Here is a 26,281-nt window from a genome sequence, read left to right as displayed (position 1 = left end):
ATAGATATTAGCCAAATCAGAAAATAGAATTCTATTTACCTATGCATTTCTTTGGCAACTCTTTCCCTAGAGAAAAGAACATGTGGAAAAGAGAGAGATATTCTCTGTCTAACCTTGAGGCCAGTAGGATGAGTCTGGCAGAACTTCTGGTGTCAGACCAGGTGACCAGTTGAATTATTCAATAAGTTTTACATGCTATCAAGAAGTCTTCTCCCCAGAGAATAAAAAGAAAATAGTCTCTGTCATTCAAGAAAATTATATCAGTTCTCAGCTGAGTTTGCCAAACATTGTACTGAAGGTGGTGATGTGTGTAAACAAATCAGGAGATGAATGAATTATAAAAAAAGTTAATTTCTTACTTCTTCTCGAAACAACAGTAATCTTACAGGATTGTAGTTGTCATTCAAATACTGAAATCAGGTAGGTGCTTCAAAATGGTAACATCAATGAGTTTGCTCAGACTGTGTTCTTAGAATGATTCAACTTTAAGAAGTATCAGGGATTTCACAGTCCCCAAAGCAACCATTATAAATCCTTCCAAACACAGTATGAAATTCATTCTGCTGGAAGAGAATAGGATAAATCTTTCTTGATTTAAGTAGTGATCATGTCTAGAAACAAGAAAGTTAATTGATTACTGAGCTTCCTTGGGCCTTTGCATTTCTGTGAAACACAGAGAAACAACATAGATGAGTGAACATTAGTGGTTTTGTGACAATCATTTCTTTGTCTTTACTCATCTGTCAATATGAATTGACACTGTGGAAATATCCTCTAGAGAAAGAAGTGTGATAGAACTTCTGGTTCCAGAGTGCAACTTCTTGAACCTCACTGGCAAGGGACAAACAAGGGCCATATGGACCCATTTCATTATAAGATTTTATAGTGGTTCGAAGCTAATTATTACTTAGGTGTCTATCCTTGTTTGTTATTCATAGATTTGCTATTTTTCCATGTTCAGACTTAGTCATAATAGACAAATTGCTAAAAACGCATAAAACATTTGACTAAATTCCTTGGTCATAGAGTAGCAGCAGCAAGAGGTATAATGTTAGCCACAGAAAGAAAAATATCTATGATAAACTGAAAACAAATGATCTGTGGTCTTTCTTGGAGAAAGGATGAGTGCATTCTTTGGGTCCTCTTTTTCTGGTGCTAAGACAGCCTTGGCCTATATTCATCGTTTTGTCAATTATTTGTACCCTTCAAATTCAGACAAAGCTTCACTGCCAATAAACATCATCAACATATTCTCAAAAAACATTGTAAGCAAAGTAGGACTTCCACTTCACTTCTCTTGAAACATTCTTGACACAATCCAAGATAAACCAACAAGTTTGTTAGTACACATGATAAAATACGATCCCAGTCGCCTTTAAAGAAACCTAACCAACAAACTTCTTTCAAGTCAGCAAGCCACCTTTCTCCCTTTTCAAAGAGTGCATATAGGGAGATACAGGAAATGGAGTTTTGTACATTGTTTCAGACATTGCCGTGAGATTACAAATACAACATATAATTACCTTTGAGGGCTGGCTCCTCCCAACACTGGCCATTTTATTATCATGTGAGTGATCACTGGAGGGATTAATGAGTAGCCACGGTTTTAAACATCACATTATATGGTTTAATCACCTTTTAACGTCTGCAGAATGAATAGAACAATTAATAGAACTGGTCGAGGCTCCTGATATGTTTCAAGTAAGAAAACGTTATGACAGACTTAAGATTACTGGATTCTATAGTGTCTTTATTTTAAACACACCACATCAGTCATTTCTAACTGATAGAGCTTCATTAGTCAGATATTTTAAATGTGAAACAGTGACCTAATGGAGCTTTAATCCTGATAATAGTTAGGTAGAAGTGAACATATGAATGCTCTGTAGAGAGATGATAAGCAATTCCATGTCTTAATTTTTATTTTAATAAAGTAACAACACTTTATTTGGTCTTATCTCTTTTCCTTTTTCATTATAAGCTCACTGGGTTTGAGTTAGGGTAGATATACTGAAGATGAGTTGGTAAAGTAGAGAAATTTACATGGTTGACATTTGAGGTGGCATCAGTTTGATAAATATAGCTCAGAACTGATGGAGTACTATATTAATCTATTAAACTAGCATTAAAAATGATTTCATTCAATGTTCACAAAGGATGTGATAAAATCACTGTCTTCATATAATGGCAGCAAGATGGTACAACTTGGGGAAGGCAATTTGGAAATATAAGTCTCTAACCAATTAATTGTGGAGATATTAGCTTAAGGAAAGAATTCAAAATACGGGGAAAATAGCTGTTTGTTATAATGCATTCATAACAGCATTATTTTAGTAAGTAATTGGAAATACGTTATAGGTGCAAAAATAGAGTAGTTTATATTATGCCATATTATATAGTTATTAAAAGTTATACTTAAGGAGTCTATGAGCATGAAAAATGCTTATGCCATAATTTTAAGTGGAAAAATTATCAGGAACTATGTATGTATACTATACACAACTATACTACACACCCTATAAATGTTTGCATGTTTTTATTTATATGTGTTTGTTTAAAAATATTTGAAGCAGAGTTATAGTTAAGTAAAAAAATGTATGCACAAGGAAACAAACCTGAAGCACACACACATAATTGTGTGCTTGGGAGTGATTATCTAGCTATTCTATTTTCTATCCTTTGTAATGCATTTTAATTATTTTTATAGTGAAAAATTATAATGAAAAATTAATTCCACTACATGCAGTAACCTTACTTCCCCACCTCACATAGAGAAATTTAAATAGAAGATATGGAGTTATGAGGAGAAGAAAATAACGGGAGGTTAAGTTGAAAACTAAGTGACAACGTAGTAGATGGGGAAATATCTAATAGTAACATTTTGGGCAAATATGGGCAGATATGTAGATGGTCTTCAAATTCACTGTAGACAGTTGAAATTTGGTGATTAGTTAAGTGGAAAAATGACATAAAAAGTAAGAAGCTAAAAACTATGGGGGAAGCACGGTGATTCAACAATGAATTTAATGGCAAATGGAGAGACAAGGGACAATTCATTATCTGTACTACATTCAACTCCGAACAATTTTCAAAGGTTATCAGCACTGAGGACTTGAACAGATCCAGAAGTATTCTTAAGGAAATTTGGCCAAGCAGGAGCTTGTTCAAAGAATTGAAGATAGAAAGCTATTTAAACACGTAAAATATTGAGCTGAAGTGGTGGCCACTTGTGAATAAAACATTCATATTCCACAATTATAACCCTCAAAGAGGAGCTATCAAAAAATGGCAAGTTACCTGTGAGGTGACCTAAGCAGAATAAACAAAACAGATGACTGCAATAAAACCTGCACTTTTTGAGACATTGATATAATGGTTCAAAAAGTTGGTTGATCTGGAGTTTCAACCTTTCACCCAATTACCAAATGTGTCTGCATATAATTAATAAATAATACACGTATGTATGTGTATAGATGGGGGGCATGTTTGTTGTAGGAATAGGATTAGTTCGTTTAAGAATAAATGTTCTATTCTAAAGGTAATCGTTTGGTCACCTGATAAACCCTGTGGTCTAATGATATGAGAATATTATTATATTACTACCTTTTTACTTATTTCTATCGATAAACTCATGAGTAGTCTATGTCTGCCTCCATTTTCTTACCCCACATTTACCGTTCTTTAATTCCTTGTAATTGTATACCATTTTTACCACTTCACTAATGTAATGACCCATTCATCAAAAGAGCCATTGGGATTTCCTCTCTCCCTCTGCTTTTTTACTATATGCACAAGCCTTAGGCCTTGTTTAGTACCAGTTAACTTACTAGTATTAGATAAAAATAGCCAACATTAAGTGACCATTTACTCTGCGAGATACTGTACTCAGAACAATATTAGATGCTTCTCTGGGTCATTTCACAAAACCTGGTTTGAGCCAAGGGCCCTCCAATGCTGGGCTGGGGCAGTTACTCTAATTCATTTCCCCTCTGGAATCAGTTCCAGGCATGGTTCCATAATATAACAAAGAACAGAGGAGCTGCTTTCACAAAGAAAATCATTTCAATTAAGTATACTGGATATATCGTTAAGTATACTGGATATATCGTCTACTATAGAAGCACATTTGGAAATTATACCAGGTAGAGGAATCTTTTGCAATAAAGGACATGCTTTTGATTGCTATTAATATTTGCTCCTTTGTTTCTTTCCAAGCTCCATGTGAAGTGGACTTTCAATCATTTGGCAAAGTAACATTTTTGGCCTGAGATATCCAGTTATCTGTCTACATTGGTACTATTAACCAAACAATGATCTTTGTGCTGTTTAGAACTAAGTTAAAAACACATTAAAAAGTGTCCCAGATAGTCCTTGCTATTCCATTGATATAGGGAAATGTTTTACAGGAATACAAAGATCAGAAATATGGAAGGTCTGGAAATTATAACCCAAAACAGGTTGGTTTGTGTCCATTTCAGTAAGTTCAAGGTTTGACTTGCAGAAGAATAAAGCAAAGAGATGAAATGGCATTCCTCCCAAGGACAACATTAGGGCTCTTAAAACATCCCAGGATAATATTTTAACTAGGCCTCTCATGTCTTCTCTTCCCTGTCTCCAGGTTCCTGAATTCTCTCTCTTCTTCCTTCCTTTCTCTTTCTCTCCTCTCTTCTATCTCTAGATCCACCCCATTGATGCAGGGCATAGGTAGAAAGGTGCAACAATGGCTGCAAAGAGAGAAGCTGGCTGTTTCTATTCAAACCACATTATATCTTTTCTCACCTTCCCTTCCAGCAAGTATTGAATATTTACTATGGAGAACACCCATTGCAGGCACACACACACACACACACACACACTCTCTCTCTCTCTCTCTCTCTCTTCATTCTGTGCCAGAGCAGAGCTCCTGAAAGTTGCTGCCAGGTGGCCGCAACCCAAGAGACTGCAGCATTCCTGGCAGCAGGCATAATAGATGGCTCTGGCCAAGTGATTGTTGCCGAACTCACTTGTGTTGGAAGGTCAGCCTTGCAGTGCTGAGGCTGGGCACGGCCACCGAAGGCCAATTGGATTGTGGATGGAGGCCCTGAGGCATGTTCTGCACTTTGCAACTGGTCTGGCCGGCTCCTCCACCTCCGGGTCTGCCACAGGCCTGGGAAACACCTGGGCAGCGACAACGGTGGTTAAGGCAGCTTTGCCAAGGTACAGTATCGACTACCTTTGCTTTGCACACAAAACATACAGTAATGGCAACATTATTAGCAGGTGATTTTCCAATATATGAGGTCGTACTGAAAAAGTCCTACCTCTATGCATTAGATGCTTCTTTCAACACTTCAACCCTGAAATTGTGCTATTTGAATGCATCCAGTACTGGATTGAACTTAAATATAAATATTACCAATTCAAGAAAACACTAATGAATCAGAGCACAGCTTAGAAATTGTTTTGTGCGCATATTTGTTGCCATGTGCGTGTGTTTGTGAGTGTGTGTGTGTGTGATGTGGATGGGTTCATGGATTACAAAAAGAACTATAATTTATCAAAAGAATACCAGAAACCAGAGTTATTTAATCATTAACCATGTTTGCCCCTCCATTCTTCCAAATGAAAAATAGACAAAATAAAAATTGCTATCTTATTTACAAGATAATCTGAGAAATGGGGCAAGTTAGTAACTTCATGAATAAAATGGAAGCCATCAACTAGGAACTCCTTCAACTTCCTATTACTGATTCTGTGTCCAGGCATCCATCATTTTCTCCTTCCCCCTTGTTACTCTGAAAGAAGAGTCCACACTCTTCAGTCAATCATATAAGCATAATCCCTCCCCTTTTCTCTAGATCACATACCCTCCTACCTCTTCAGAAACTGTATTCTATTGCCCTCTTCTTTTTCTTGTAACTTCACTGAATGTCTTCCCTTAGTATTTAAATGTGATTGATCTTTCCAAACTTTTAGGAGAACCTCCCTCAATTCCACGGCACCTTCCTACTCCCTTTTATCTTTCACTGCCAAACTCATTTGAAAGCATTGTCTACACTTGTCATCTCTACTTCACTTCCCATTTGCTGTGCAGCACACTGTGGTCAGGTGTCCACCATTATCGCCAGCCTGAAATTGCTCTAGCAATTGCATGGCCCTTTCCAATGACTTTCATGACTCCAAATCCAGCCAGGCAGTTTTTAATTCTTCAGTTACTTGATTGTTCAGCATCACTTGACTGTGTTGACTGTTTGCTCCATTTGAGGCATTTTCTTCCCTTGCTTTCTGAGACACACTCTTGTGGGTTTTATTGCTCCCCAGCCCTTCCTTCATGGTCTTTGCTCCATGACAAAGGTAATCCAGGCTAGTTCTCAAGGATCTAGTTTAATTATTTTAATATTTTTTTAAATAATTGGAATAGAACATCTTTAAATATCTGTTCGGTATTTATTTGATTGGGGAAGAAATAAAAATACATAAGCAATTATCTTCTAAAAATTTCTCCTCAAGGTTTCTATCAACTTTGGTGGGCAAGACAAGTTAACTTTCACAGTTGTGAAGGGAGTTGTAGGAAAGCATGTAGTTAACAGCCGCAGTGTTTACAATTATTTGAATTGGTTTAAAATGCAAGCTACTGATTGGTGCCCCAGAGAGGTCCTGACTTCACGTGATCATCTTGCTGCTAACTGGAAACTTGCAGCAATGGATAGCTCACTGCTTTAATGGGAGGCCACTTTACTTTTGGTCAGCTGTCCTTCCCTATATTAGACCTAAATCTGCTTCCTTATAGACCCCATCACATTTCTTGTGTTTTTTTGTTTGTTTTTTTTTTCCTTTATGGTCATGTTCAATAGAACTTTCTCTGATAACAGTAATGTTCTATATCTACACTATCCAATTCGGTAACCATTTGTCATATGTGCCTATTGAGCACATGAAATGTGGTAATATGTCTGAGGAACTTAATTTTTGATTTAACTTAATTTAAATTATTTAAAATTAAATTTAAATAACCACATGTGGCCTTTGCCAACCGTGCTGGACAATGTAGTAATAACACCAAATCAATCTACTCCTTCCACATTACAGGTCTTTAGATATTTAAAGATTGTAATATCCTTACTAAACATTATTTTTTCCAGATGAAAAACTCTCTACTTTTTTCTCAGTCATCCCTTGTCTATATGATTTCCAGATCCTGCATTAACTCAATCACATATCATTGGAAACATTCCAGTTTGTCAATGTCTCTCTGAAAATACTGGGCCCGGAATAAAAGCCAGTATTTCAGAAGTATGTAGAATCTAGTGAATCTGTTCCAGTGGAATAAAAAGTATTCATGAGCTGGACATGGTATTTATTTGTGAAGCCCAAGATTACCTGAGCTGAGCCAGGACCTCTGGACAATCAAAATTACTAGGCATTTTTCATATGAATTGTTGTTAGGTGAATTTTTAAATTTAATTCAAAATAATTTAGCAAACTTATGTTGCTCTCCACCTCTTGCTGAGCACTGTCTTGGATACTGAGTACCCTATGCCTTCTGGAAGCTTACATCCTGCTCTTAGGGAGTTTTTTTTTTATGTTGAAACGTAAAATTTGCATTTAAACAGCTAAACTTAGTATTTAAATTGCTAATCTTCTTTCTGATGGATTTTTGATAATCTTTCTGAATGATTTATCCTGTTCTAATTTTTTTACAACTTTTTAGAAATCTTGGCTACATCATCTGGAATATAAGCTTCCTATTGCAACTTTTAAAAGCATGCCTTCTTCTTACTTTTATAAACTTAATTTCTTTATATAACAATATTGATAAGGACGGAGAAAAATTTCTTTTGAACACATTATAACACTCTGTTGTTGCATTCCAGTCAAGAATGTTACTCCATCAAACCTCAGTTAATAGCTATGTGATGCTAGTAAAGTTTTGATGATTAATTTTAAAGTTATTTTATTATACTATTGCTTTATTGTGGTGCATAGATATAGGGAAGCCTATTGTTTCACAGGAAACCTATTCCTGGCTCTCTTTTTTCCCTGGGAGGTGCCAAATAACTTTATTAGCACTTTTGTTTTTCTGTTAATGTGATTCCCATGGACCCTCCATAGTATCATCCCTAATTTCATTGTAAAGCTATTGTAACAAAGTCAGTATGGATAGTTGTATTATTATTAGCTGACATTTATTGAGCATCTGCTATGTGTCAAGTATTTCAGATTTCTATTGATCTCAACTCCATTCTGATAAAAGGTATGATATACAAATAAGAGTAATTATTTTTCCAGTTCTTATAACAAGTCTGCAGAGTTAAGTATGAATATCTGCAAACATCACACCATCAAAGATGAATTTGTAACAGATCTACCTAAAACCCTAACAGATCTTTCCACTGTATATACTTAGATTCTTTGCTATAATATAATATCCTTGTCCACAACACCACATTTCAAGACTGTCTAAATATATGACGGCTTTTCTCTGGTGTGTTCTCTTTCAAATTATGATTTTACATTGTAAAAGAGTAAATCAGCATTGAAACTATCAGGCTCCAACTTTTAAAAAAATCTATTCATGACTTCAAAATCACCAAGATTATTTCACAGATTTTTTAAAAAATTTCCTGTCCCTTGTTTTGGTTGTTGGCTGTTAAATTCAACGTGTCTTGGTACACTGTCTATTACATCTCAAAAATGTGCTCCAAAAAGACAGCCCACACTCTGTCCACATGAAGACTTGGCACAGGAATGGGATAGAAAGAACTGATGTGAGGAAACTACAGAAGAAGAGATAGAACTAACTGAGATTTTCAGTGAGGTTCAGTTGGGGATTGAGGGATGGTGATTTTGTGCCCCTGAGGATCTGTGGCCATGTCTGGAGATATTTTTTGTTGTCATTACCGGAGGAGTGGGGCTGCTATTGGCAACTCATTGATGAGGGCATGGATACTTCTAAGCATTGTGTAATGCACAGAACAGACATCGCCCCCAGTTCGGTGTCCAGCACTCACCTCACCCCCCCCCCCACCCCCCAGCAAAGAATTATCAGATCCAAAATGTCAATAGTCAGACTTTGAGAAACTGCTGAAGAGAAAGAAAGAAAAGGAAGAGGAAAGGTGAATTTGCAATCCTGAGTCTCTGTGACTAGAGACATGGCAATTTCATTGAGAGCTATTAGACCAGAAGCTTTACTGAATTGTTGGGTAAGAAGATGAATCATTTTAACCAGCTGGAGCTTGAGGTTAATGTGAGGGAGATATTGGCAGAACCAGTAAGAAGAAACATTGTTAAACTTTAGCCAGTGGGAGAGAAAATGTGGATACAGAGGTAGTTCACCTTGGAGTGATAGTTGAGACCACAAGTGTGGTTGAAATATTTAGACGAATATGGGACAAGAAGAGTAAAGGCATTTTATTGGTACTTAAGAAACATAAATCCTTCAGAAAATAGTAAATTTTTAAGTGATATACTGTAAGAATTATTCCCATTATGCCCATCTGTTTCAACATGAGGAACAAAAATTTGAATACCAACCTTTCTAAAATAAAGGTATCTGGACAGATTTAATTTTACTTGTGTTAACAGTTTACTTCTTTTACCTTAATACCACGCTTTTCTATTTGAAGTAGAGGTCTTCAGATTTAGTGTTTATTTTTGCTCAGGGTTTACATGTTAAGATTATAATACATCAATGGCAGGAGGAATTGAAGATATTTTTGCTGGAATCAAGATCAGAAAAAAAGGATGTCCATAAAGACAGATGAATAGCCTATCTTGTTTTAAGTTTGTCTTCTTTCTGGCTCAGTTTCAAAGCACTTAATAGTTTCAGCTTATAATTGCTAAACAAGGAAACATTGAAACACCACACCCATGTGTTGATTACAAAGAACAGCGTCTTTAGCACAGACACATTTTCATCCAAGCACCTAGAGATGACCAGCCACACCCATCACCTTATTAATCAGCCACACTCTGGTTGGCCAGGATCATTTTGGAGAAGTTGTGGGGTAGGGGTTTGTCAGTTATGCAACTTGTAGGCAACTTTAACAACCTATTCTGAGGATTACTCCACTGCTTCCTTCTCTGCCTCCAAATCAAGACCCATAATCATGTTAAGAAGTTCTTATTTATGGGGAATTGTAACTTCATTTATCTGATCCTAGAAAAACCATAGATTGTTTGGAAATATTGCTACTTAAAAGCAAAATCTAAGCAGATCTGACACTCATTGTTTCTGTAGAAAGATGAGTCTGCAACAACTGGGTCCCTCCAAGACCTTCAGGCACTATGAAGTTTGGAGTTTCCCAGACTGAAGGAACCAGTTTGGTTCCTTTTAGCTCTTTTATAAGGATTTCTTGACTTTATTGCTCATGTCTTGTGAGTATTCATGGTTTCATCTGCTCTGTCTTTTGAATAAAATTTACAGCTTTGTTAGCCATGGCCTTAAAGATAGTCTTGATCTTATTATTCAAAGAGATGTCTCATAATTTTGAATAAAGCATGACCCTCTCATGCAAAGAATAAATTGGATGTTGCCGTGAAATCTTCCACCCACATAACTGGAAATGCATGGAATGCAAACTGGATCCCAGCTGCAAAGCTGTCTACAGGGATGGCTCCTTATGTTGGTAGAGGAAGCCACCTACTCATAATTAGAGTGGTCTGAGTGTCTGTCTGGAAATTTTTTCCTTCAGATTTGCCATGGTATCTGAAATTCTCACAGTTACACTGAATTCTTGGTCTAAGACATCATTTCAGTAAAAGCAACTTTAAAATGCATAGAATTTCACTGAAAAGACAGGAACACAAATTATATAAGGCACAGATAGATTTTACTTTTTTCTAATATCACACCTTTTTCCTAGACAGTAGAGCTCTGAGAAAATGGGAGTTAGGAGAATATTTTATCAAGATGTTGATCATTTGGAAGACTGAATATTGTTAAGACATCAACAGGTTCAATAAAATTTCCAACAGCCTTTTTTTTTGCAGAAATGGAAAAGCCAATCATCAAATTTATAATGGAAGAGTAAAGGGTCTTGAATAGCCAAGACCACCTTGAAAAAGAAGAACTAAGTTGGAGGACTCACATTTGCTGATTTTAAAACTAATTATAAAGAAACAGTAATCAAAACAGTCTGGTACTGGCACAATGGCACATGTATAGACCAATGGAATAGAATTGAGAGTTCAGAAATAAATCACATCAATGACTGATTGGTTGTTTTTTTTTTTTTTTTCAAGATAACAAAAGTTCCCTTAAATTTCCAAGAATACACTTGGTGATTTATGTACAGATGTCTCTCCAGTATTCTGGGAGCTGTCTCCAGGCCACAGGCTGCCAGTCTTTACCTCTGTCCTAAATGCTGACTGAGAAGCTCCACTCTTGGCCAAGCGGCCCCCACCTATTCCAGAATTAGCTCCAGTCACTATGACCACTTAGACGGTAAAATCTCGGCCCTGGAGTATTTCCATGGCGGTGGTGCTGCCATCATATTTCTGTCTCGTGGTTGGCTTTGTTGGATTATCATCCACAGTAAATGCTAGCCTAGGGTCCAAATATGTGGTTCTTTTATTTATATGATCAACAAAAAACACTTGTCTGTTCTCATCAGTTTCTTGTTTCCATCCATATGGCAAATCTCCTGCTACTCATTTTCTTTTTCCAGTTTTCAGATGTTCCCATTGAGTCTTCTCCTCAGTGTGATTGGCATAGTAAACCCAGCCGTCCTTGGTGGTTCTCTCCTCCCAGCCTGGCAGCAGCTCGTCCTCACTGTCCGTGTCATCCAGTCCTGAATAGCGCAGAGCTGCCATGGCAGGGAGAGGAGGTGCATGGTCACCCTCTAGCTGAGTCGCCCGCAGCCAGGTCTCTGATTGGTTTTTGACAAGGGTGCCAGATCCATTCAATGGGGAAAGAATAGTCTCTTCACAACGGTGCTGAGAACACTGGATCTCCATATGCAAAGCAATGAAGGCCAATCCTTACCTCATGCCATAGGTAAAAATTAACTCAAGGTGGATCAAAGACCCAAATGAAAGAATCAAAACTATAAAACCCTTGGCAGAAAATAGAGGCAAGCATCTTCAGGATCTTCAGGCAATGGTTTCTTAGAATTACACCAAAGGCATAAGAATAAACAAAAAATAGATAAATGGGAATTTACATCAAAATGAAAAATGTGCATCAAAGGGCTTCATTGTGAAAGTAAAAAGACAATGAACAGAATGGAGGAAAATATTTGGAAACCACCTATCTGATAAAGGTTTAATAGCTGTGACATATGAAGAACACTAACAACAAAAAGACAAACAACCCTATTTAAAAATGGGCAAAAGATTTGCATAGACATTTCTCCAAAGAAGACATATGGAGGGCCAATGAGCACAAGAAAAGATGCTTAACCTCATTGCCATTAAGGAAATGCAAATCGAAATCACAGGATACCATCTGACACTCACTAGAATGGCTACTACTAAAATAATGGAAAGTAACTAGTGTTGGAGAGGATGTGGAGAACTAGGAATGCTCATTCATTATGGTGGGAATGTAAAATGGTGTAGCTGCTGTGGAAAACAGTTTGGTGGTTCTTCAAAAAGTATAGAATTACCACTTCTAGGTATATATCTGTGACGGTTACATTCAGGTGATGGTGCCTAACTGTCTGGTCAATAAAGCACTGGCCTAACTGTTACTGCAAGGACATTTTGTGGCTGGTTAATAAACAAGAAACCTGGCTTATTAAACCATCAATTGATTGCATCTCTGGCTAATCACATCTACGATCAACTAAGAGCCTGTCTTCTGCAATGAGAGAATCCAATCAGTTGGATTTAATCCAATCAGTTGAAACCTTTTAAGGGAAAAGAGAGAACTTTCACTTCTTCAGCCAGCCAGCCTCTCCTAGGGAGTTCATTGAAGACCTTCATCTTTGAATTGCCAGCTCATGGTCTGCCCTGTGGAATGTGGATTCATGCATCCCAACAGTTGTGTGAGACACTTTTATAAAATCTCATATTTACGGATATGTCCTGTTGGTTCTGTTTCTCTAAAGAACCCTGACTGATAAATACAATACCCAAAAAATTGAAAGCAGGGACTCAAACAGATAATTACACACTGATGTTCGTAGCAGCATTATTCCAGTTGCCAAAAGATGAAAGCAACCACATGTCTATCAACAGATGAATGGATAAACACAAGATGATATATACATGCAATGGAATATTATTCAGCTCTAAAAATAAATGAAGTTCTGTTGCACACAAGTACATGAATGGACCTTAAAGACATCTTGAGTCAAATAAGCCAGACCGAAAAGGGCCAATAGTTTATGATCTCGTTGATAAGAAATAATTAGAATAAGAAAATTCATACAGTCAGAAACTTGAATACAGGTTACCAGAGACTGGGTGGGGGTTGGGATAGGGGATTTAATGCTTAATTTGTACAGAGTTTCTTTTCAGGGTGATGATAAAGTTTTGGAAATGGATGGTGGTAATGGTAACACAGAATTGTGAATTTAAATAACACCACTGAATTATAGATTTGAGAGTGGTTAAAAGGGGAAAATTTTGATTATATATATACTACTGGAATAGAAATTTTAAAGAAAATGCATGGGACTGTGCAACATAAATAATGAATCCTAATGTGAACTATTGACTATAGTTGTGGTTGTTTGAATCTATTTGTACCCCAGAAAAACATGTTCTTAAGTCTAATCCATTCCTGTGGGTGTGAAATCATTATAAGTAGGACCTTTTGATGAGGTTACTTCAGTTGAGGTGTACGTGGCCCAGTCCAGTCAGGATGGGTCTTAATCCTATTACTGGCATCCTTTATAAATGGAATGAATTGAGACATAGACAGAAAGCCACCAAGGGAGCAGCCAATGGAAACCCGGGAGAGAAGGGAGAGACCAGGAGATGCTACCCTGGGCCTTGCTATGTGAAAGAAGAGCCAAGGATCTCAGGGAGCCAGCCCCAGAATGCCCAGTCTTCAGGAGGTTAATATCGTCTTGGTGACACCTTGATGTGGACTTTCTTTTAGCCTCAAAACTGTGAGCAAATAAATTCCCATTGTTTAACCTAACCCATTTCATGGTATTTGCTGGAGTGGCCTAGGAAACTATAACAGTATTAATAGTGTAATTATAATACTATTGTTTCCTCAGTTGTAACAAAGTTTTCATACTGAAAGTGTTAACTATGTGTGTGTATGTGTAGGAGGTATATGGGTACTCTGTATTTTCTGCATTATTTTTCTATAAACCTACAACTTCTCTAATAAAAAGATTGTAAAAGAAATTAGCAATGTTCAGGCATAACTAACATTGCTAGTGGACCCTATGTAATAGTTATAGATGGACAAGGGTGGGAGAGAATCGCCTTTGGGCAAGACTACTGCATGAGGAAACCTGTCCTTGGAGACACTAAGGTGTTCATTTTGAACAATAAAAACAACATGAATAATAATATTAATAAAAATAACTTCAAGTACTGTTTAATGGGTGCCAGTACTTAAGGTATATGTTTCATATTTATTATCTCATTTAATTCTCACAAAAACTAGAGATGAGGAAACTGGGACTCAGAAAGGGCAAAACCTACCCAGGTACAAAGATAATAAGTAGTGGAATTGGGATTCAAAATTAGATCAGTCTGATTTCATACTCATAGTACTAATTGTTACTCCTTTTGCCTCTCTACTGTATTTTCTCTTTGATTCTTCTTTATCTTGTCACCCCTTTAAACTTATGCTTCAGCCATATGCTATATTCTCTGCCTAGAAGGTCTTAATTCCCTTTTCTACTGGCTTGAATATTTTTATGTTTTGAAGGTCAGGTCAAATGGTGAAATATCACTTCCTCTTTAAAAAGTTTTCTTTAATAAAGAATCTGTTGCATTCATGTATTCATATTACAGCTAGCTGGAAATGTGTTGCTCTGTTCCCTTCCAGACTGTGAGACAGGAGATAGAAATTCTTTTCGTTATAATTTTTGTGACCCAGAGTCTAACCTTGTCCGCTGAACATAGTAGACATCTATAGACACTTTAATGAATTAATTTGATCATAGGTGTCCTATAAAATTGGAGAATACACAATCTTTATCCTAAATTTGCCAATTAAAGATTAAATTATGCCCACCAGAATCTGTTTTAAAAGGTCAAAAGGAGCATAGTACTTTTGGAAATATTTTCATTTTTATTAACTAAAATTTTCATTACATGTCCAGAGAATATTTATCTAGATCACTAATTTTCTTTTGACCAGATAACTGAGATTTTACTTTATGTCCCCAAGTGACATAAGGATCTAAAAAGGTACATAATTTTTTTTACATTTATACTTTTGAGAGTATAATTGAGAAATCTCTGCCAAAAGGTTACAAAACATAAGCAAGCACTATAAGAATGAGGAAAACAAAACGTTTGCCAATTTATTATACAAGACATCTATGAATAAATAATATGGATGAGTTTTAGGAGATATAAATATGTATTGTACATATAGAAAAACACCTTATTAATAACTTTAAAACAGATATATGGAGATGCTGTGATTGTGGGAAACATATCACATATGGCCCTAGAGACGTAATGTGAGACATCCGTTGCTTTCCATGGTCCTGGGAATCCAGGGAATGTGTACAAGTTTTTTTGTTTTTTTTTTCAAATAAGAAACGCTTGTTTTAAATTTCTCAAAATTTAAATATGCATTGAAATGCAAATGATTCTGAAATGGAGAGAAAGTATTGCAACTCCACCTTGTCCTTGCAGTTTCCCCTTCCTTTTGGCCTGGATTTAGTAACTCCGTTAAACAAAGTCAACCAAACTCTGTGAGTGTGTATGTTATGTGTGTGTGAGTGTATCTCATCTTGTACTTTCTCATTTAAGGACCAAAAATAGCTGATATCTGTGTGGAAGACTTAGGATAAGAACACTGACATTGTGTTTTTTATACAGACTATCCTCTGGTTTTAGTCTGAACATCATCCATCCATCCATTCATTCACCCCACACACAATAATTGAGAACCAAATAAGTGTCAAGTATATCGTTAGGCTGTGGAAGGAACCATAGACTCAGTCTGTGGGGACTTCATAGCCTGGTGGGTTAAGCATAACTGTAAACCCCAAATCGCAAATGAATGTGCTAAGAGATGCTCTGTTGGCAGATAAGCTTCCATTTTCACCTTAGAACCTAAATGAATGGGCTACCTGAAAATTTCTGCCCAAGAAGAGCCACTCACTACTGATCACCATGTATTACATAAATCTTTGCTGAGTATTGTAGTTTTTTAAGCTATATGTACCCCAGAACACAAGTTCTTAAATTTAATCCATTCCTGTGGCCATGAACCCATTGTAAGTGGGACCTTTGAAGAGGTTATTTCAGTTAAAAACATGTGACCCTCCTCAATCAGGGTGCATCTTAATCCTATTACTGGAATCCTTTAAAAGAGGAGTGAAATTCAGACAGAAGCAGAGAGAGAGCCACAGAAGGAGCAGCCAGAATCTGAAATTGATGGAACCTGGAAGAGAAGGGAGAGACCAGGAGATGCTGCCATGTGCCTTGCCATATGACAAGCTGAGGATCAAGAATTACCAGCAGCCCGTCTCACAACACCAGTCTTTGGGGAGAAAGCATCACCTTGATGATGCCTTGATTTGGACTTTCTTTTAGCCTCAAAACCATAAGCAAACAAATTCCCATTTTTTTAACTGGACCCATTTCATGATATTTGCTTAAACATCCTGGGAAACTAAAACACAGAATGTGTGAAAACTCCTAAAGTTTCCAAGGGAGGTAGCAGCATTGACCTGAGCTTGGCAGCTTCTATCACAGTTTTGGCCACTAGAAAGCACTCATCAAGAGTCATGTCATGGCACCTTCCTACCCTAAAAGACACTGTGTCTTTTGAAGAGCTTTTTATTTCTGATCTAGATGTTAGACTAGCACAATACAAGACAGTGTAAGAAATGCTTAGGATCCTTTTCTCAGAGAGTTTTAGGTACCTTGGCTGCTCAAACTAATACCACAGAATGTGTTGGCTTAAATAATGTGAATTTATTAGCTTATAGTTTTGAGGTTAAAAGAAAATCCAAATCAAGGCATCATCGAGGTAATGATGCTTTCTCCCTGAAAACTGTGGCCATCTGGGGCTGGCTGCCAGCAATCCTCGGCTTCTCTGTCACATGGAAAGTCACATGACGGCAGCTCCTGGAATTTTCTTTTCTCTCCTGGATTCCATTAATGTTTAGCCTCTTGCTTCCTGTGGCTTTCTTGCTCTATCTGAATTTCATTCTTCTCATCAAGGACTCCAGTAATAAAATTAAGACCCATCCTGATTGAGGTGGGCAACACTTCTTAACTGAAGTAGCCTCATCAAAAATTCCTACTTACAATCGGTTCACACCAACAGGAATGGATTAGATTGAAGAACATGTTTTCTTCTGGGGTACGTACAGGTTCAGACTACCACAGAGGGTACCTGAAGAAAGTTTGAAAGGGTCCTAATGTTGCCTTGTTGTATATACAGAGGAAAAACAAACTGCTTAGCTACTTCCACTCTGTATCTGCTTTAATTTATAGGACAGTATTGCATAGTGATTAAACTGGTTGCCTTGAAGCCAGGATTTCCATGTTCAGCACTTAGCTCTGTCATTTACTAGCTATGTGACTTTGGGTAAATTATTTAACCAGTGTCCATTTCCTCAACTCTAAATGTAAAATAACAATACCTGATAATAAGATTGTTGTATAGATTAGGTTAATTAATCAATGCAAAGCAATTACAATAGTCGGTGGCAGTGCTGTTATCATATTACCATGTTTTCATGACACCTGTTTCTGTCAGGCCCAAAGGAAGAGTCTCCTTCTCAATATAGCACTCAATTGAGTTTCCTTCTCAGTATAGTGCTCCAGACACCACTATCACCAGATTGGCATGGGAGGTGAAATTAATTTGCTATCCTTGTTCTTTATCAATATAAAAGATATTTTTTATTACTAGAAAGAAGCTCAAGAGGAGAATTCCTCTGAAAAGCCAGCTGTACACAATCTTGCAGGACATTGCTCTTATTAATCTGTCAATTGATCATTTTTGGGAGGCAGCTCATAACTCAGGAGTAGTATCTCTCCCAAAGGTATTTGCATTTTAATGGAGACTTATTAAAACACACACATGGCTTTACAGTGTGAAGTAATTCTCAGGCATTCTGTTAAGTAATGAGGGAGTTTGGACCTCCCATGATAAGCTGAGGGACTCAGAGGGGCCAAAGTGGACTCAGGTCAGTTGTGCTCCCTGGATATCTGCAGAAGCAAATCTTCTCTGCGGAAAAGTTTCCCCAGTTTATTGAAGGGCCATAGGACTCCTGCAATTAAGATTAAGAAATAAACTCACAATCAAAGTTCTCTAAATGCATGAGGAAGGAACCACTCTGACTTGGAGTTTGAGAACAAACAGAAAATAGATTTAGACCCCCAAGATATTTGAATTTTTCAGACATAGAATGTACATATAGAACATTACATAGAAAATCACATCTATAAACTCTATATTTATTTAAAGAAGTAAAGGATGCAAAAAACTACCTATCAACCAAAAAGAGTTAGGAAAGAACAGGTAAAACTGAAAAAGAAAAAAAATCTAAAACTGAAAAATATGTGGAAATAATAATAAAGTAAAACTCAAAAAGTATTAGGAGGCACATAAGAATCAATGCTAGAATGAGAAGGTCTGACCTAGAGAATGGAAGAGAGATAATCTTTAAAAAGACAATGGTTGTAAACTTTCCGGAACTGATGAAAAATAAGAATCTTCAGATTAAGGAACCATAATGTACTCCAATAAGGAAAAATAAAAAAAGATATTCAGGTCTTGATATATTACTGTGAAACTGCTGAACATCAAAGGCTAAAAGCAAAACAAAACAAAACAAAAAACAAAAACTTAAATGCAACCAGAGAGAAAGAACAACTAAACAGGAATGGCAAGTGGGATGGCAGCATGCTTTTCAGCAGCAATAATGGAGGCCAGAAGATGATGGAATAATATCTTCAAAGAGCTAAGAGGAAAATACCTAAATAATTGTCAACTTCATTGTATATTCAGTAAAACTACTGTTCAAGAATGAAGGTGAAATAAAGACTCTTCACAAAAAAAAAAAAAAAGATAAAACTAAGTTTAGCACCAAGAAGGCTGTTTTAAGGAACTTCAGTGCTTTCCAAACCTTTTGATCTTTTGAGACTATTTCCTCTCTTAAAAGTTACTGAGGGTCCTAAAGAGTTATGGGTGTGCCAGTTTGAATGTATTATGTCCCCCAAAATGCCATGTTCTTTGATGCAATCTTGTGGGGACAGATGTATTTAGTGTTGATTAGTTTGGAATCCTTTAATTGAGTGTTTCCATGGAGATGGGACTCAATCAACTGTGAGTAAAACATTTGACTGGTAATTTCCATGGAGGTGTTACCTCATCCATTCAGGGTGGGTGTTAATTGGATCACTGGAATACTTTAAAAAGAGCCACACAGGTCCAGACTCTTGCTATAGCCAAGAGAGACATTTTGAAGAACACACAGGAGCTGAGAGAGGAGCTGCAACTTACAGAGACATTTTGAGGACAGCCATTGAAAGCAGAATTTTGCTGATGTTTTGGAGGTACTAGCCCAGAGTTTGCCCTGAGAAGCTGACACAGAGACATTCTGCAGAATGCCATTTCGAAATGCAACCTGGGCGCAAGCAGATGCCAGCCATGTGCCTTCCCAGCTAACAGAGGTTTTCCGGATGCCAATGGCCTTTCTCCAGTGAAGGTACCCTCCTGTTGATGGATACTTTATGGCCTTAAGACTGTAACCGTGTAACCAAATAAACCTCCTTTATAAAAGCCAATCCATTTCTGGTGTTTTGCAAAACGGCAGCATTAGCAAACTGGAACAATGGGTTATATCTATTGATTTTTACTGTACGAGAATTTAAAATTGAGAAATTTTTAAAAAATACTTATCAATTTATTTAAAAAGAACAATAATAAACCGATTACATGTTAACATAACTATTACATGTTTTTGTGAAAATAATATCGTCTAAAACAACAACAGTGAGAATGACATTGGTTTACATTTTTGTTAATCTCAGTGTCTGGCTTAATAAAGGACAGTTGGATTCTTATATCTGCTTCTCATTCAATCTCTTTTGATGATCTATGTCATGTAGCTTCTGGAAGAAGACTCCACTGACAGAGTGAAAAAAGGCAAATAATTTTTAGTATTTGTACGAAAATATTTTTGACCTCAACTTGAAAGGGTCTTGAGCACCCACAGGATCTCCATGCCACATTTTGAGGAGTGCTGTATCTAAAATATGTACTTCAGGAAGGAGGAACATGTTGCTAGAAGAAGATACGAAATATGAGAAGTAATGTTAGTAAACATAAAGTGTCAACTTCATTGTATACTTAGTAAAACTACTAAATGTGAAATTTCAAATAAATATGGTATTAATATATTTATACAAATTATGCCTCATTTGTGGGTACATATGAGCATGGATGATAGATGATTAGATGAAGAACAGAGTGTAATGATAACAATAATAACATATTTATTAAAAACTACAATGAGCCAGGTACTATGCTAAGCACTATTGTTCCATCCTGACACTACCTTTGTAACATAGCTACTCTGTTTATTACCCTTTTGTAGCTGAGAAAATTGAGGCTCTGGAAAGTAAAGTAACTTGTCTGAGGAAACAAAGCCAGTAAATGACGGAGTTGTGATTTTAATTTTTGCAACTTTTTACTCTAGAAACTGCAATGGAATAAAATTGTTCTCTAAAGTTAGAAATGTAGTGGTGGAGGGTAACTTTGTTAAGGAAATAAAATAGTTAATACCTAAAGAATATGCTGATTTCAAGGTTAAACATTGTAGAGAATTTAATGTCACCATCCTTACGGAGTTTACAGTCTTGTGGGCATAACAAGTCTTAAGTACATGAAAAATGCAGCACAGAATCATGCTTTCAGAGCTTTGGACATTTCTAGAAAATGGCAATATGGAGTACATGGGGGAAAGACTATGGAAGAAAGGAATTTGAGATGGTCTTGGAAGATGAATGGACTTTGCATCAGCAGAGAAGAAATAGAAGAGTATTTCAGTAGACATTTGAACAGTGGGAAAAAGAACAATTATGACTTAAGAAGGGGATCCTAATGAGACTTATTTGACCTATAAATACAATTTGTTTGACGTTTGAGTCAGACATCTGCTAAAATTGGACCAGATTGTGGAAGTGTTGAATAAAAAGATGAGTTGAGCCTTGAAATTTAGAGAGAAACCGGAACTTGTACAAAATCCAGTGTTGTAAAAATGGTGAATCATCTAAAGGAATAAACATAAGATTTTTAAAACAAGTGGTTTAATATGCTACATTTGAAAGATGATAAGCCTTCCTGGTATGACATATGAAAAGAGAGTTATAAATGTTTTAAAACTTCTTGTTGACTCTGTCCTGTGAACCCAATTATAACAATCTTCTGCCTGTATGGTCCTCTGCGATGTTTTTCTTCTTCTTTTAATCAATTCTCTATATTCATCTGGTTACCAAATTTTCATGTGTGTCTTTGAGTTGGGTTTTATGTTGCTGAAAAATGCTTTATGTTGCTGTGTCCAGGAAATAAATCCAGTGTGGTGAGGGAACACTTTGAAGACATGGAATAACAAGACCCTTTTTTGGCTGCTCTATTGATTACACATGACCTGAATCAGTTCTTTATTCTTCGATCTTTTCATCTGTGACCTGGGGCGAGGAGCCACTTTACCGCTAGATGATGGTGAAAATGCTGACTCTTTCTGATAAAGGAGGTTTGTTCGAAATCATTGACTACAGTCTTAAAATTTTCATTGCTATTTTAATTTATTCAGTGCTGTGCCATACGTTGGATTTTAATTACTAGCTAGGTTTCTAAATGTAGACTATAATTTGATAAAATATGTGCAATGTAGGCAAGCTACTATAGCTAAATACCCTTGCCATTTGCTTATACATATTTTATGTATATACGTGTACCATATGCACACATATGGTGATTTGCTATATGGCTATAAGATTTGGACCTGTATTTTCATCAGTTCCAATTGTGGAGGTTCAGAACAGTGTTTAGAGTGGTAAGAAAGAGAGGAACTGCATGGCTTTGGCAAGAGCTGAAACCTGCACATTTCATTCCTCAACCATTCTAATCACGACCCATCCCACCCCAGAGTTAATATGAATATAATGTTTTAAAGTTTATGAAATACTGCTGCATAATTTTGACTTTGATCACAGTGGGAACAAGGCCAGTGAAGTGACAACATGCTAATAATGGTGGTTGTGTGTGGGGTGGTGGTGGGGGGTATGGGATGAGTCTGTGAACCAGGCAGCATCTAGCTTACAGGGCAAGTATTTGGTGATAAGGAATTTGGCCTTTACTCTGAATGTAGTAGGAAGCCACTGAAAAGTTTTAGCAGGAGAGTGACATCACTGAATCTATATTTTAAAAGTTTTGAAGGCTGTAACATGGAAATGTAAGCAGATAAGAGTGTAAGCAAAGTGGCCAATCAGGAAACTGCTGAAGTAGTCTAGTTGTAGGGAGGTGGTGGCTTGAGTTGGATTTTCCAGGAAACTAATGAAGATTAAGATTCAGGGCCTTTCCTAGACCAGGGAAGGAGCCTTAGCAACGTATTCCTGGGGTCATATGTTTTTGTAATATTTGCAAAAGTAAAATATTTTAACTGCTATCTGTTAATACAGCTGTTTCTTTCCTACTCTGACCTTCCCTCCTACATAATTTCTCCTCAGGTGGGTTGATATTGGATTGGCTGTGGGCATTTTTAGGATTCTGTCAAGGGGAAGTTGAGTTGGACATATGTCATTTTAACTACAATTTGGAAAAATGTTTTGACATGGTTTAAATAAATAGTGATGAAAAGTGCTTCTTTGATCCTCATTACATTACTGGAGAACCAAAGAAAATGCAAATAAAAATTAATGAGATATGAACCAAAAGTGATAAAGATTAATAACAAAATCATTAGAAATTATTCTTACATCTACAAGTGAATTGTGTAACCCCCCAAATGCAAATTTCATTAAGTCACTAAAGAGGAAGAGATAAATTTTATGTAGAAGTAAATAATGGCTCTTTAATTATTTAATAATCCAATTAATGAAGACTAGTGAATCATACAAACATGTTGGGAAAAGATTTAATTTTTTTGCTGGTTTGACAACCTGGAGATAACATAAAATTCATAATATGCCATTCTTAATGAAAAAATCAACTACAAACTAGTTAATGTGTTTTGTCATTCAAAGAGTATTTATGATTAGTCAGTACACAAGAAAACTTAAAATGCTCTGAAATCCTATAGCTCATCTACAAAAGAAACATTAAAGTGGTTCCCCATCTTTGACAAAAATATTAAACATTTACCTAACACTACAATAACATGTTTTGAAGCTGAAATAAAACATTTTAACTATTGGTAACTATCCTCAACTTGCTAGAGGAAAGATTGACTTACCTTTTTTTTTTTCTTTTTTTTTTTTTTACCAAAAACTGTTTTACGAAATTATTGGCCTATGAAGAAGTGATCAGAGTATGTGGCTAAAACATGTAGGAAAAAAATTATAGAATTGTGTTTGATAGATCAAATTATGTATTCCAATTTAGGCATGTTTTAAATCTTAATCCACATCCCTGTTGGGTGTGACCTGTTGTAAATAGGACCTTTTGAAGATGTTAATTTTAGTTAAGGTGTGGCCCAGCTGAATGAGGGTGGGCCTTAATCTGGATTACTGGAGTCCTTTATAAGCAGAAGAAATTTGGACATAAAAAGAGAAAGGCATGGGGGAGGAGCAAGAAGCCTTAAGTCAATAGAACCAGAAGAGAAAGGAGAGGATATTGCCACGTGTCTTGAGACAAAGATGCAAATCAAGGAACTCCAAGGACTGCTGGCAAGCCAACACCAGAATGTTGCAGACTGTGGGGAGGTATTGCGTTGCTGATGTCTCGATTTTGGACTTCTAGCCTTAAAATTCTCATTGTTTAAGCCAACCCACTGTGTGCTATTTTTCATAGCAGCTTGGCAAATGAAGATGTGTGTGATCATAGTAATAAAAATAGTGTGCAATTTTTTCTGGATTTCTGTGGAGTTTTCAGAATCTGCCAGTTAAAAATTTTTGTTCACGTGTGATTTCTTTTCTTACTCTAAATAATATTCATTTTTGTACCTAATTTTTTAATCATAGTTTTGTATGCCTTTTCCTAAATGTGGACTCCTAAATTGTACAAGACTTAGGCCCACGTATCTGCCCCTGAGATTTGGGTTGTGGCTGTGCAGATGGAGAAAAGTGGGCATGTTTAGGTTGGGTTTTGGAAGTAGACAATATCTTTGTCTTACTGAAGGAATGGGGTCCATTTCTGAGAACTGAGTGAGGTAAGACTCTGAGAAGTAAAGAAACTCCTCTAAAGTTATGCAACTTGGAACTGGGATTTGAATCTAGGTATATTAGACACATGCCTCTGTTCATTATCACATTTGAAGTTTCAGTTTCCTTATGGTGGTTTTGAGGATTCAATTAGATAATACCTGTAAGAAGCTTCCTGTGGTATTGGGCATATTGTTGAGTGTTCCCTGTAAGTGTTGCTATTTTTAAGATGATGAGAACTTTATTCTTTAGGTGTGGAAGGTTATTTTTAGGTGTGGAAGACTTGCCAATCTCTCGGCGGGAGCCATCCCATTTTGCTGTAAGTTTCCAGTTTCTCAGAGGAAGAAGGAATCTCTCTTCATTGCTCCCTACTAGTCACTTGTCAGCCAGCCAACACCTAGTGCTAGGAGTGGCTGCTCACAAACACCAGGGCCCTTTGACTGATGGGCTCATGGAATGTCAACAACTTTGTGAAACCCGGATGTGAGACAGAAAGTGTACGTGCTTCAGTAGAGATGTTGCTTGTATCCTCACAGTTTTAAGAGAAGTGGTGGAAGAGAGAAACACATTCCCTAATGATGCAAGAATAAGCTAAACCTTTAGGAATCTAGAGGCTTAATCTGATCTAACTTTTTTAGATGATTTTAGGCAGATGGAAGGAAAGAGTAAGGTAGGATGAGTTTAATTCTAAGAGCATTTACGTAGGAAAATTCTGTATTTTGTAATGAAACTTGTTTCTGTGTCTGACTACTCTTCTAAGATCTCTTTAGATTTCTCATTTACTTCTGTTAAACTTTTTTCATCATCTGCAAAGTGGGAATAATAATATTTATGTTCTTGGGAACTAAATTTTCATGAATTTTTTTTTTACCTTCTCAGTGTCATCATAGTTAGTTCCTGCTTTATCCACCCAACAAGCAACTAGTCCTCCCTTATTTGTTTTTATTTTTAATTCTCAGATAGGGAAATTGAAGCCTTCTAGAATATACAGATGCATGCACAAGTTGTCTTTTGGGGGGTAAATGTAAGTTCTAAAAATGGAATGTTTTGCAATATCCCATTCCATCTCCATGTAGCAAAGATTAATACTTCTTTTCTTCCAGGCCACCACACCCTTAGTAGGTCATAATAAATCTCATGGGCTCCTAGCTACTGGTATCTTGACAAACAAGATAGCCTCTATTCTTATTTGCTCTTTCATTTGCTGTTGTTCCACTTGTTGGTCTTCTAAATTGGGATACTGCCTGATACAGTCTTCACTTTTAATTTGAATTCTTCCCTATTTACTCCCTCTCTGCCTCATCTCTACTAAGTGTGACCACCCCAAACCAGGGTTGGGAAACTTTTTCTTTTTCTTTAGCAGATCCACAGTCTGCTACTAGAGCTTTATTTCATCTCTGGGAAATAACACAAACCAACGGTGACATTTATTTCCAGGTCTGCCCAGGATGGCACTTGAAGTTATGTAAGAGATGGGTGAGAGGTCAGTGAAAGACAGAATAAAACCAAATGAAAAGAGATGATTTGGAATTAAAGAAGGGTCAGTCAGATTGAGATTTTTAGTAAAACCCCATGTACGGAGATTCTCCTCCCTAAAACTTTGTTAATGTGATGACATCAAACAATTTGATTTTTTATAGTATTAAAGTATTACAGTATTAAAAATTAAATACTTCTAGTCCAGATTTAATGCATAGGTAAGCAAGTTATCTTAGGAATCCAATGGTAACCTGCTGCCTTCAGACTGAGGGACAATTCAGTGTATGAATCAATTTTTGTATGAACCTCTATATCTTGTAACTGAAAAGAATAATTCCTATTCTGGATT

At 36.6% G+C, this 26,281-nt stretch overlaps 1 pseudogene; it reads right to left on the bottom strand.

Annotated features, from left to right (window-relative positions):
- Positions 1-8,939, bottom strand: part of LOC119508874 — an 81,881-nt pseudogene extending 72,942 nt beyond the window's left edge.
- Between the last annotated feature and the right edge of the window lie 17,342 nt (positions 8,940-26,281).

The sequence above is a fragment of the Choloepus didactylus genome, chromosome 14 (assembly GCF_015220235.1).
Source record: "Choloepus didactylus isolate mChoDid1 chromosome 14, mChoDid1.pri, whole genome shotgun sequence".
Classification (NCBI taxonomy): domain Eukaryota; kingdom Metazoa; phylum Chordata; class Mammalia; order Pilosa; family Megalonychidae; genus Choloepus; species Choloepus didactylus.
This window is presented reverse-complemented; position numbering and strand designations above follow the sequence as displayed.